The sequence below is a fragment of the Artibeus jamaicensis genome, unplaced genomic scaffold, assembly GCF_021234435.1.
Source record: "Artibeus jamaicensis isolate MK-2021 breed Jamaican fruit bat unplaced genomic scaffold, CSHL_Jam_final contig_473, whole genome shotgun sequence".
NCBI classification, from domain to species: domain Eukaryota; kingdom Metazoa; phylum Chordata; class Mammalia; order Chiroptera; family Phyllostomidae; genus Artibeus; species Artibeus jamaicensis.
Window position 1 is genome coordinate 4,300,093 of NW_026521851.1, and position 14,554 is coordinate 4,314,646.

Consider the following 14,554-nt stretch of genomic DNA (forward strand, 5'->3'; position numbering starts at 1 on the left):
CAGAGTTGGATGTGAGTTCTGACCATCTACTCTCAGTGGCCTTAACGCAGCAGAAATCAAGGGGCATGTCAAGCAAGGTCAATCCTTAAACTCAAATATTTAAGAATATGATCTGCATCCCAACATTATAGGAATAGAGTCTCAAAATGTAAAATTGAACAATTAGACTTGATAATATGCAAGTCACCTTTTGGAGCTCTATATATTTTCAGCCTTTAACGATTCTTGAAGTCATGAGTGACAAACGTTTACTATACACTGATTAAATGGGACTTTTATTTAATCCTAAATTCACTTCTGTAATCCCCAAGGTGGCATCTCCACCACTCTCTGGGTTTCAGTGGAATCTGGCTATAAAACTTCCATGTTTACCCTGCTCGTGCTCTTTAGGTTTTATAGAGTTTCATCAGTTCCCTCTCTCACATTCATCCTGGCACATGAGAATTTATGCAAAGGAACAGCTCCCTCCTGATCTAGATCATTTCCACTGCTTCTTCCTGGCCTGTGGCCAACAGCATTGGAGGGTCCTGGCAGCGCAGTAACAAGGGCCGTGCAGCCCTGCTGGGGGCAAGTGACCTGTTGGCCAAGAAGCCTGTTGGTTCACATAGTGTTTTCCTGATTGCAGCGTGAGGGTTTGGGTCTGATTCAGAAATGAATTGGACATTACCCACACGCAGTTCTGTAATTCTTCTCCTTAGAGCCACTATTCAGGGGATGCCAGGTCCTACTCATTTGGCCTTTTTTGTCCAACTTTCCCCTCTCCCCTTTATAAACACTTGCAATGACCATATAAAGTCCTCTCCTTAAAGGAGCCGCAGTTACTGTTTCAGAAAGGTGATGTCTCTGATTGTGGCTTCATTTCTGTTCTTACTCCTTCAAAAAAGGCAGTTTAACAGTATCTACTTGTCACTTGTCAGGATAAGTAGATGGTTATTACTTTCTTCATATTTACAGTGATCAATCTTGGTGTGTAAATTTTATTTGTTTTGGTTTACATTATGATCTCAATTAGTTTATTAGAACAAGGCCTTACACAGCTCATCGTAGCCTCTCTAAATGTTTCTCCTCCCTTGATAAATATTTGGGGTGGGGTTTGAATTATTCTGTCTGTTTTTCAGTGGTTTGCGTTTAACTTTTTCCTCTTCAATTGCTTTCTAGATTTGTCTATCAAATGAAATTGCCCCCCTACAATTGTCTAGCATTCCCCTCGTCTCCTCAGTGCCCTGCTCTTTCCAATTTGCTTTCTGTCCATTTGCTGGTGTGGCGATTTGTTTTCTAACCATCTGCCAGCTTCGCAGGCTCTCAGCCAGGCTTGCAGCTCCTTGCACACAAGTGCAGGGTCCCCAATAGACGAGACGGGGGAAGCCTGCCAGCCACACCCACAGGGCCATGCTGCCCAAGGCCAGCTTCCTCTCATCCTGGGGTTATGCATGACGTCCTGTGACTTCATTTAGTAGTGTTTCATTTGTACAGATCAGGTGAAATCATAAGGTGGGAAACAATATAAAACCTAAACCCTAGTGATGTAACTTATTGAAGTTAAATTCTAAGTTCCTAAGGCTGTATTATTTTTCATTGATTTTGGAATTTAGTTGAGATAAGAATTTGAGGATTTAAAAACAGAAAAATAAATTATTTAAGCCCCTGGCTTTCTGTCTGGCTACATGGAGACCACCTAGATAGCTTGTTGGTTTTTGTGACAGTCTCCTTGAGTTCCCCTTACTCTGTCATCTGCCTCTCAGCATCTGCACCACTCTTCTCTTCTTTCCTTGAGATTTCTCTCTCCCTTCCTTCCTTCTGTCTTCCCTTCCTTCCTTCCTTCCTTCCTTCCTTCCTTCCTTCCTTCCTTCCTTCCTTCCTTCCTTCCTTCCTCCCTTCCTCTGTTTTTCTCACTTTCTTTATCTTTTTCCTTCCATTCTTCCTCCTTTCCTCCTCTCCTTTATTTTTATTTTGATGTCCGCCTGATTACTTTTTTAAAATATATTTTGTTGATTATGCTATTACAGTTGTCCCATTTCCCCCCTTCATTCCCCTCCACCCTGCACACCCTCTCCCACCCACATTCCCCCACTTTAGTTCATGTCCATGTGTCATAAGTTCTTTAGCTTCTACATTTCCCACACTATTATTGCCCTCCCCCTGTCTATTTTCTACCTACCATCTATGCTACTTATTCTCTGTACCTTCTCCTCCCCTTTCCTCCACCCACTCCCCTGTTGCTAACCCTCCATGTGATCTCCATTTCTGTGGTTCTGTTCCTGTTCTAATTGTTTGCTTAGTTTGTTTTTGTTTTTGTTTTAGGTATGGTTGTTAATAATTGTGAGTTTGCTGTCATTTTACTATGCAAGTTTTTTTTAATCTTCTTTTTCTTAGATAAGTTCCTTTAACATATAATAAGGGCTTGGTGATGATGTACTTTTTTAACTTGACCTCCTCTGAGAAGCACTTTATCTGCCCTTCCATTCTAAATGAAAGTTTTGCTGGATAGAGCAATCTTGGATGTAGGTTCTTGCCTTTCATGACTTGGAATATCTCTTTCCAGCCCCTTCTTGCCTGTAAGGTCTCTCTTGAGAAATCCACTGACAGTCTGATGGGACCTCCTTTGCAGGTGACTGTCCTCTTATCTCTTGCTGCTTTTAGGATTCTCTCCTTCATTTTAATCTTGGATAATGTAATGATGATGTGCCTTGGTGTGTTTCATCTTGGGTCCAACTTCTTTGGTACTCTCTGAGCTTCATGGATTTCCTGGAAGTCTATTGCCTTTGCCAGATTGGGAAAGTTCTCCTTTATTATTTGTTCAAATAAGTTTTCCACTTGTTGCTCTTCCTCTTCCCCTTTTGGTACCCCTATAATGCAGATGTTGGAAGGTTTAAAGCTGTGCTGGAGGTTCCTATGTCCCTTCTCATTTTTTTTTTGAATTCTTGGTTTTTCTTTTTTTTCTGTTTGGTTGTTCCTTTCTTTTTTCTGGTCCACCCCATTGATTTGAGTCCCAATTTTCTTCCCATCACTATTGGTTCCCTGTGCATTTTCCTTCATTTCATTTAGCATAGCCTTCGTTTTTTAAAATCTAATTTGTGACCAAATTCAACCAGTTCTGTGAGCATTCTGATCACCAGTGCTTTGAACTGTGCATCTGATAGGTTGGCTATGTCTTCGTTGCTTAGTTGTATTTGCTGTGGAGCTTTGATCTGTTCTTCCATTTGGGCCATTTTTTTTTTGGTCTTGTTGCTCCTGTTACCTATGAGGGGCAGAGCCTTAGCTGTTCACCAGGCCACTAGGTTGTGACACTATATGTGAAGGCAGGGTCTGAGAGGGAACAATGGCACTTGTTCCACTCTCTGCTGGGTTTCAGTCCCTTTTGCCACTTTTCCAAGGCAAACTGGGCCTTTATGGTGCTTATTCTCATGTGGGTGGGCTTGTGTATGTTCTAGGATCCTGTGAGTCTCTCCAACAAACTCTCCTTCCAGGCTGGGAGTCTTTCCCAGCTCTCAACCCCCACAGGTGTTTTCAATCTGTGTTTTGAGGCCTTATTTTTAGTCAGTGGGACCCTGGGTTGCATGGTCTCACTCCCCAGTTCACTGGGTTTATCTGAGCACCCATGTGGGACCCCCAGTCAGCCAGCCACGTCTTGCACGCTATGCCTGGCTTTACAATCGCTGCCTTCGCTGGGTCTGCTTGTTGCTTCCCAGTGCCTGGGGTCTGCCAGCTGCCACCTGCACTCCCAGAGTCCACCTGCTGCTGACTTGTACGCCAGGGGTTTGTCAGCTTTTGCCTTGTGCACCTGGTGCCACTGCTTTTTTTTTTTTCCGGAACCCCTCTCTGCTCAGCTGCCTGACTCCACCCCTCCTACTAGTCTGGATGAAAAGTGTTTATTTTAACTCCTTGGTTGTCGAACTTCCATACAGTTCAATTTTCTGTCAGTTCTGGATGTTATTTTGTTTCTAAATTGTTGTTGTCCTTATTTTGGTTGTGCAAGGAGGCACAGTATGTCTACCTACACCTCCATCTTGGCCAGAATTCTGCCTGATTACTTTGATCTGTGCTGGTATTTTTGTGGATTTCTCAGCTCATTTTTGCCTTGGGCAATGACTTCTTCTGACCCTATGTGTATCATCTGAGACTGAGGAGGGTTAGTTGCTTCATGAAAAATGGGGACTGAACTGATGGTGGAAGCAGATATCACCAATAGGCTTGGTTTTTATTTTAATCTTCATGAAAGATTATTATTTTTATAGGGTTGAACATTTTTCATCTTCTTTTTCAAAGTATACTTATTGATTATGCTATTATAGTCCCATTTTTTCTCCCATTTATCCTCTTCTGCTCTGCTCCCCCATAGTTCATGTCCATGGGTTGTACATATAAGTTCTTTGGCTTCTCCATTTTCCATACTATTCTTAATATCTTCCTGTGTATTTTGTACCTACCATTTATACTTATTCCCTGTACCTTTCACCCCCATTCTCTCCACTCTTCCTCTCTGCTGATTAACCTCCATGTGATCTCTATTTCTGTGATTCTGTTCCTGTTCTAGTTATTTGCTTCATTTTTTTGGGTGGGGGTTGGTTCAGTTGTTGATAGTTGTGAGTTTGTTGTCATTTTACTGTCCATAGTTTTTTTATCTCCTTCTATTCCTTAGATAAGTTCCTTTAACATTTCATATAATAAGGGCTTGGTAATGATGAACTCCTTTAATTCGACCTTAGTCGGGAAGCACTTTATCTGCCCTTCCATTCTAAATGATAGGTTTGCTGGATGGAGTCATCTTGGATGTAGGTCCTTGCCTTTCACAACTTCAAATACTTCTTTCCAGCCCCTTCTTGCCTGTAAAATTTCTTTTGAGAAATCAGCTTACAGTCTTATGGGACCTCCTTTGTAGGTAACTGTCTCCTTTTCTCTTGCTGCTTTCAAGATGCTCTCCTTATCTTTCATCTTAGGTAACTTAATGATGATGTCCTTTTTGTGTCCAATTTCTTTGGGACTCTCTTGGCTTCCTGGACTTCCTGCAAGCCTACTTCTTTCTTCAGACTGGGGAAGTTTTCCTTCATTATTTGTTCAAATAAGTTTTCAACTTCTTGCTCTTGTCCTTCTCTTTCTGGCTTGCCTATGATTTGGCTATTGGAACATTTATAGTTGTCCTGGAGGTTCTCTTCATTTTTTTTTAATTCTTGTTTCTTCATTCTGTTCCAGTTACATGTTTATTTCTTTCTTTTGTTCCAAGTTGTTGATTCAAGTCCAGGTTTTCCTCCTGTCACTGTTGGTTCCCTGTATATTTCGCTTTATTTCACTTTGTATAACCTTTGTTTGTTCCTTCATTTTGCAACCGAGCTCAATTAGTTCTGTGAGCATGTTGATTACCAGAGCTTTAAACTCTGCATCTGATAGGTTGGGTCTTTCCTCATTGCTTAGCTCTTTTTCTGGATATTTGATCTGTTGTTTCATTTGGGCCATATTTCTTTGTCTCAGTGCACCAGTTATGTTGTAGGGGGCAGGGTATTTGCCTAGATAAAGCAACCCTCTTTCCTGTATTTTGGTGCTGTCTGTTGACGAGGGGACAGAGAGAGAACAATACAACTCACTTGCTCCACTGTAGCGCCGCTTTCCAAAGGACTCAATCATGTAAGACTGGGAATTTCTCCTGTGGTGGCAGCCTCTGCAGTGGTTTATGGCTAGCTTGAGTCTTTAGTTTCCCATTCAGCCAGCCCTGCCTTGCTGGTGCAGTCAGCCGCCTTGCCCTGGGTCCTCTCCGTCCATCCATTGCCCATCTCTGTCTCTCCTACCAGTCTGCTGAATGTTCCTTTAACTCCTTGTGTGTCAGATTTCCGTGTAGTTTGATTTTCTGACACTTCTGGTTGTTTGTTGTTTTTAGATTGGTTGTTGTCTTCCTTTTGCTTGTGCCAAGAAGCAAGGGTTTCCACCTGTGCCTCCATCTTGGCCAGAACCAAGATGACTGGTTCTTAACAAAGATATTCAAGTAGTGGGTGGCACAATCCAGTTTAAAACTGAGCCTGGACCCCAGGCTTAAGTTCTGCTTGTCAGGTTATGGCGTTGCCAGTGTCAGCAAATTATGACACACTTGTGTGACATAGCTATGATTTACAAGCTACGAAGGCTCTGGCCTACACTCATGAATGACCTAGTTACAGATGCCATTGAATAGAAAATGACTGTCTTGCGTGATACAGGTACCAACAGGAAGCCATCCTGAACTTGGTGGCTACTCTTTCCAGTCAGAGACAGAATCTGACTTGCCTCACACTTATTTTCCAAAAAAACCCCATGCATGTGTTTTAGTCATTTCTAATTATTTGTCACATATTTGCATGTTGTTCTAATATCAGAATATGAACTATTGGGAAATAACTCACATGGGGAGTTATTGGGAAATAACTCACTTTCTGCCTTTGAAAAGGAATAGCCATTCTCAAAGGTATTGTAAGAATGGTTTCTTAATGTTCTAGGGATTACTTCATGATTGTTTTAATATAGTTTCATATTTTTTTCAAGAAATTGAGGTTTTTGTCTCCTTCTGGAAGAGTAATAACTAAACTGACAATGACCTACTCATTTTCATGGTCAGCAGTGTGCTGGCCAGTCTACCCTGGGATGAGAGTCTGCCCCAGGGTTCTCCCCGAACTTACCACAATTCCAGAAAAGTTTGAGGGGAACCATGACCACATCAGGGACTTCTTGAAAGCTGATGGCAAGCAGTAAGACCATAAATTTGGAGGCAACTGAATGCTAGGAACACCCACCAATCTCATCTATCTGCTCCTGCAGAAGAATGAAAGGTGTCAGATCAGATGTCATGGAGGTGAGCGGCTATAAGGGCCTCACCTGTTGAGCTGTTAAGCAGGAAGACGTTTCACCTCCTAGGATTTGGCAGAATGCCCTAAAGCATGGGAAACATCTCCTCAGCTTTCTTAGGAGGTTAGGAAATTCTCACTTCGTTACAACCTTCTGTGTAAGAACTGGCTGACTGTTAATTTGGGGAAATGAAATGTGAACTTCCTCCTCAGATTAGCTGCTGTCAAGTGTTTAGGTTAGAAAATTTTACTTTATGTACAGCAAATGTTTCTGAACAGAAAACAGAGAGGTTACAGTGAAATAAGGGTGCCAGCTGTGCACTGTCACATTTCTGACCAGAGACGTCACAGCACAGCGTGACAGAGACACCTGGCGGAGCACTGCTGTGATGACAGGGACACTGGAGGGGTGGGGGGGGACTGCCAATGCAGCAACACCGTAGAATTAACTTGAATTTTGCCTTTTCCACTTAGTTTGTCTTCTTCCCTTGGGCCGACCTGTAATTTGTGTTAGACTTATTGTGTAACCAAACCATCCATTTCAGACATTAGACACAGGATCCTGTATGTCAAAAGGGAGGGAACAAGCACAACACTTTCCAAGAGAGTGAGGCATTTCCATTGAACATCCCCCCCCAGAGGCCCGTCAGGGAAGCAGTCTTCGTGTGACTTCCCAGCCCATTGCTGAGGAAACCTGGCGCTCTGCCCAGCACTGCTGCCCCACGCCCCACGCTCAGACAGGCCAGTGGTGACAGGGGCTTCGAGAAGAGAAGAGGCTTTATTGTGAAGTCCACCAGCACAGGGACAGGAGGCAAGGCTCAAATCCACCTCTCTGGCCAGAGGGTTCCTGTGTTACATTTAAAAGGAGAAGCGGAAAAGTGATGCATACTCTGTAGTGTTACATTGTTTCAACGTACTGACAGCTTGGTACACGGGCACTAGGGTCTCCCAGCTTGTCATGCACCCCGTGTTTGAGTGAGCAGGTTTTATGTAGTTGGTGGTGGATTTCCACCCAGTGACACTGACAGGTTACTCTCTGGTAAATTCTCTGCGCCTGTGTCTGACTGGATAACTTACAGCCTTGTTTGCTCCGTTATCTCTGATAAATGAGTCAGTATCCCCGTGGGAAAAGGACAAGGCCAGTTGGGACTGGTTCTGTGATTAGAGAAACCAGATTCACCATGTAGGCTCCCCGCACACCATAGCGTGGTTAGCTCCACTTAGACATCTGTGTCCCAGCCAATGTCCGTGGTCGGAGTGCCTGGCTAACCTGCACCTCAGACGTGTTCTCCTGACTCAGAAAGCATGTTCCCATCGTCCCACCTCAATGCCTGCCAAGGCAAACTGTAGTGCATTTCATCCAGGGTTGTTTGTAAACAAAACAAGTGACTTCACCAACTCCAGGAATACTTCATCTTACACTGAGAGTTCTTGCAGTGAATAAAACAAAAGGTCTGAATTGTTCCAAAATATTGGCTTCATATGTGAAATTGGGCCAGGGGTGTCCAACCTTCAGCTTTCAGGCTGCATGCAGCCCAGGACGGCTGTGAATGTCACCCAACACAAAATCATAATTTACTTAAACCATTACAAGATAATTTTTTGTGATGACGTGTCCCAGTGTACCTAATGTGTGGCCCAAGAGAACTCTTCTACCAGTGTGGCGCAGAGATGCCAAAAGGTTGGACCCCTCTGGCCAGGCCTATTTGAAGGACTGATTTAGGTATTACTAGACACTGCTGTGTGTGCTGTGTGGCTGTTTCTAGAAAAGCAGGGCAGTTTGTGTGCTCAGTCTCATACCTTCCCTGTGGGGTTGCTCCCTCTCACTATACAGCACGTTTTGAAAGATTGTATTCATTTATTTTTGGAGAGAGGGGAAGAGAGGGAGAACGAGGGAGGGAAACACCAATGTTTATGTGGTTGCTTCTCATGCACCCCCAACTGGGACCTGGCCTACAACCCAGGCATGTGTCTTGAATGGGAATTGAACTGGTGACCCATTTGTTCACAGACCAGCACTTAATCCACTGAGCCACACCAGCCAGGGCTGCTATACAGCTTTTTTGGGGGGGGTAAATTTTATTTTAATTGCTGTTCAAGTAGTATTCTGCCCTTTACCCCCATCCCAGCCCACCCTCCCAGCCCTCCCCACCTCCCTCCCATTTCCACCCCTGCCTTGTTATTGTCCATGTGTCCTTTATACTCGTTCCTGCAAACCGTTCCCCTTTTCCCCTGAAATTCCCTCCCCTCTCCCCTCTGGTCACTGTCAACCTGTTCTCAATTTCAGTGTCTTTGGTTATATTTTTCTTGTTTGTTTTGTTGATTAGGTAGGTGAGATCATATGGTATTTGTCTTTTATCACCTGGCTTATGTCACTCAGCATAATGCTTTCCAGTTCCATCCATGCTGTAGCAAAGGGTAGGAGCTCCTCCTTTCTTTCTGCTGCATAGAATTCCTAAGAACCCTGAAACACCAATCCAAAAGAACTTATCCACCCCAGTGTTCATAGCAGCACAATTTACGATAGCCAAGTGCTGGAAGAAACCTGGGTGCGCATCAGTGAATGAATGGATCAAAAAACTATGGTACATTTACACAGTGGAATTCTATACAGCATTTTAAAGGCTTTATTTTTGGTGCGGGGGTCATCTAAAAGTGAGGCACTTATAAAACATTGCCTCTGTGAGCTCTGACCATGTAGTGCAGGTTCTATCTCCAGTCAGGGCATGTACCTAGGTGGTGAGTTCGATTCCCAGTGGGGGCGCATATGGGAGGCAGCCAATCAGTTTTTCTCTCTCTCTCTGTCTCTCTCACACCACCCCCCCAAAATGATTCATTCTTTACCTTTTTGCCTAGTGTGCATCAAAACTTAAAAAGTCTGAAACCACATTCTGCTTTCCCACAGCCACAACCTGCTCCTGTGGTCTGGTGCCTCAGCTTCCTAGTTGCTCAGGAATGAAACTTTGGGGTCATCCTATTTTTTTCTTTCTCCCCAGCTCCTGTTGATATATATAAGTTTATTCTGCTTTTCAGAGACATTGTTTGATTTTTTTTAAAGATTTTATTTATCTTTAGAGGGGAAGGGAAGGAGAGAGGGAGAGAAACATCAATGTGTGGTTGCCTCTCCTGAGTCCCCTGCTGGGAACTGGCCTGCAACCCAGGCATGTGCCCTGACTGGGAATTGAACCATGATCCTCTGGTTTGCAGGCCCGTGCTCAATCCACTGAGCCACACCTGCCAGGGCTGTTGGCTTTATATTTTAAAGACATAACACCTGGCCCACTCTGCCAGCCCCACAGTTGCTTCTACAGGTTGTTGGTTTCTCCTCACTGCATTCTTCACTGCTGTCTTTGGACACGTACCCTTCCTGCAATTTCTTAACACGGCAGCTAGTGTGGTTCTCCTGAAATGTCAATTAGATCATGATACTCAAACCCTCTAACTCAGCACTCTGTAATGTGCCCTCCTCTCCTCCAGAGTAAAGCCCAGTCTTTGCTGGACCAGAGTCCCTCAGTGGTTCACTCCCTGATGCTTCTCCGGGGCCATCTCCTACCACTGTCCCTTCCCTGCTGCCTGGACCACACTGGCTTCTTATGTGTTCCAGAACAGCTGTGTGCTCCCCTGGGCACCTGGGAGGGCCTTCCTGCCATTCTCCTCATGCCCTGCTCTCTCTTCCTTTAGATTTCTGCCCAACATCAGGCTATCAGAGAGGCCCCCTTCTACAAACACATCATTTCCTTCCTTCTACATGTATTTACTTTTCTTCATGGTGCATATTACCTTCTGAAGAGGGGCACATCTCTCCACTTGGCCAGATGCCCCACCCATTCCAGAATATAAGCCTCTTGATGATGACCTCTTTTCTGTTGATTCTTCTATTCCTGACACACAGAGTGGTGCCTGGCACACTGTAGAAACTCCAAGTATTGGTTAAATGAGTGAGAGATGCAAGGCAGAAATATTACTCGTACACCATCAAACTGCTAAATGCTGCATCATCTTGGGGAGAGAAGCAGCTCTATGAAGTACAAGGAATGAGTATTACTTTGCAAATCTCAAGGGGCACACTTCAGTAGGGAGAGAGAGGCTATTCTAGGCACAGAAGTCACTAGAAGGTCAGCCTGGAAAGGTTAGTAATATATAGTTACATGCAGGTAAATAGGCAGATGGTCAAGTATTTGCAAATGCCAGGCAGATCATGGGAGCTTTATTATTTGATCCTGGGGAATAAAGACCTTGGATTTTGATATATGTATCCTAGCAGTATTTTCAGTGAAGTATTATTATTGGATGATGTTGGAGTGGGTGATTATCTCGAAGTAAGCATCTAGTTTGAGGAAGGCAGCTATCAGGAAGTGGCCAGTTTAACCAGCAGTGTAAGGGGGCAAGCCAGAAAGGAAACACAGAAGAAAAGATTAGCTTGCTAACAAGAACGAAAATAGTGAGGTTCAAAGGAAGAGTGGATGTTGAAAGACAAAAGCAGTTCAGCTATTGAAGTAAAGGGTGATCAAAGAAGATCTTTCAAAAGGCCATTGGACTTAAGACTTGAGATGATTGGTAGAATTTGGGCAATCTGTGATGGAGAGGGGCATAAGCCATCTGGAATGGGCTTAAAAGTGAACTCGTAGGAAAGAAGCATGGCCGGTACTGATGATATGGTCATGAAGGTAGACTGACTGGGAAAGGACCAGGACCTCACAAGTGCCTCAGAGGAGCAGCGTCTGTACTTCCAATGAGCAGGAGAGTGCTCCCTCCTCGCCTCCCAACGCCCAGCCTCAGAGGGATGGGCAGCTTCCTGTCAGGATGCTCCAGCCTGCCCTCTCGGGTAGCTCACTGGCTCTGCTGTCATCTTCCTCTTCTTGTGCCCAGGCCTACAGAAGACGCTGCTGCCATTGCCACTGTCAGTGACACCATTTCACTTGTAGTCATCAGGAGACACTGTCAGGCTTTCATTGACTTTTTGCTCTTTCTTCCTTGACAGTCTCTCCTAAAGCTGCAGTAGCACCTGTGGTCTTCAGGAGGAAATGTCAGTCTGTACAACATCAAACTTTAACTGCTAGACATGACCCTGTCTGGGGGAGAAAATAAGGACTCTAAGAATATGGAAAAGCATTTGCTCCCTCCCAACTTTCAATAAACCCATGAATTATTAGCAACAGCATTTACGGGAGCATGTCGGAAGCTTACACTGCAAACAGGTGTCTGCAATACACTCTTATTACACACTCATTACACATTTACACGTTACCACTTGTTACACACTTAACAAGTCCAACAAAACTGCATATTCCCAGTCTAGTTAAAATGAACTTTTACTCTGTAATACCAAGTAATTTATGTTTTTAACACTGATATGTGTGGGGGTATAAGAATAATATATTAAAACACCGAAGACTTTTTAATAGGGCTGGGGATAGAAGGAAAGAGGTTATGGTCACTTTTAAAGGATTGCTGGGTTGAGGGCACCATCTCCTTTTACTCCTCTGTAAATGGGTGTAATCTCTAAGGAATGGCCCTGTAAATTTCTAATGGAGTAGGCGACAGGTTCCTACCTAGCCAAGTTATTGCTGCTGTCTTGTCCCCAGTTAGAAAACCCTCAGGAGAAGAGAACACAGAGCCCTGGAAAGGGCCTGGGCCAGAGATGGGTTTCCCTGGCAGTTTGGAATGTGCAGGCTCTTGCCTTCATGCAGGAAAAGTTTCACGACACCAGTCCAGGTAATTTTGAGCATATGTTTATTAAAGCTGGGGGCAGCGAAACAAAGGAAGGGCTCAGTGAAAGAGGCAAGATCACGGTAACAAGTGAGCCTCGGAGGAGCTGCTTAGATTCAGGAAAGGAAGTCACAGAGGCAGAAGTGAACCACGCTGGGCTGCATGGACTCTGGAAATCAGTTACAGATGCAAAAGAAGGCACTTGGAGGCAGGTTCAGGGGGTTAGCCTGGGATGAGTGGCCCACTGCTCCCCTGGATGCAAGTATCCTGTGAACCTTTATAGCTTAGGAGAAAGAAAGAAAGCAGATACATCCCTGGGGTAAGATGGGGGACATGGGTGTGCTCAGGGGAGAGCATGCACTGGGTCCTTTGTCTTAAAGGTTTTTATCTGTTTTCTAAAAATGGGTGTTTTAGGGGCGGTCTCAGGGTAAGCAACAGAATATTCAACAGCTTTCCAGGTGGGTTCCTCAATATGCTGATGCATCACAAAGAACAGGCAGGGCAGTTTGGGGTCATTCTCCTGTCAGCTTCACTGGGGACTTTTATCTTGGGTTTGTCTAGCTCTGATTGATTTTATGTATTCCCCTGTCTCTACCTGAGCTTGAGTTTGGCTGGAACTAATAGCACTAACTGAGTTTCTGTTACATCTGAGTGAGGTGATTTAAGCTACTCCCTCTCTGGTTGAGGGGGAGAGGTGTAAACCATCTGCTCCTAAGTGTCCTAAGTAAGGCAAGATGAGATGTGATTTATTTGCAGGCTGTTAATTGCTCAGTCTTATTTAACTATCTTATGTCGGTTTCCCTCATTCTACTTGTCAAGGAATTTTCCTGGCTTCTTAGTATCCCACCTCAATATCACTGTTATCTTTTTTTTAAATTTTTATTTACTTATTTTTCAAGTACAGTTCACTCTTATCTTTATGTTCCTCACTTTAATTAGCAGATTGAATGTTTGCTGATTTCACCTTAATTAATCCTAGTACATGGGGGCCCTTAGCTCCTTGGAGCCCATCTCATGCAATGCTTCTCAAGTTTAATGCTCACACTAATCACCCAGGGATCTTGATAAAATGCAGCTCTGATCCTGTGGGTCTAGGGTGAGGCCTAATTCTGCACTTCTCACAAGCTCTATGAGGGCAGGGAAGTTCTAACTCACTGACCGCTCTGAATAGCAGGCCTACTGGGCTCCACCTGCCACTGTGGGGGCTGTTCACAGGTCATCTTCCTGCAGTGTCAAATATGATAGAAGATAACTTGCATTCTGATTTTTTTGAACATTTAAAGAAAGATTTATTATGAAACAGAGTTCAAAACTTGATTAGGAAAGTATGTAAGAAAAAATGTAAACTGTAACACTGTAAGAGAGTTTGCAGTTGAGATCCCCGCCCCCCAGGTGACTCTCCCAGGTAACGCACTCAGATGAGATGCTGCCAGGGAACTTCACAGGAAAAGTCTTGGAGGTGCCGAGGTGGTCCAGGTGAGGAAACGAGGGCCCAGGGTGGTTCCAACCCCTCACTAGTCGAATAAGAACATCAATGACAGCAACAGACATTTACTGAGCCATTCAGTTCACCTGTTACCACATTTGACACTCATGGAAGTTTTCCGAGGTGCATTTTCCTGTTGTTTCCATTTGGATCTGAGGAAACTGTGGCTTAGAATATCTGGGTAGTTTTCCCCAAAACACGTATCTATCCTACATCCAAGTCCCTGTCTCAGATGTGGCATTTCAGGGCCCCCAGAAGGAGGTAGAGCCAGGGCTAGACCCATGTCACCACACTCTGTCTAGGACTTTGTGGAGAAGCCGAGATAAAGCAGGTGGGTGCATTTGGAAGCATTAGTGTTTCCAAAGAGTGCCTTTAAAAATCATAGATATTGCCTTATATGAAACTGGCTAGGTTCTAGATTCATAGAAAATCCATGTAGTCTCACTAGTATGTACTTTTCCTAACAAGCAGCCACTAGAGTGAAAGGAAAAGAGTGTCGGTAACAAGCTTTTGTTAACGGTATTACAAGGTGACAGTCCATGGCTGTCACTCC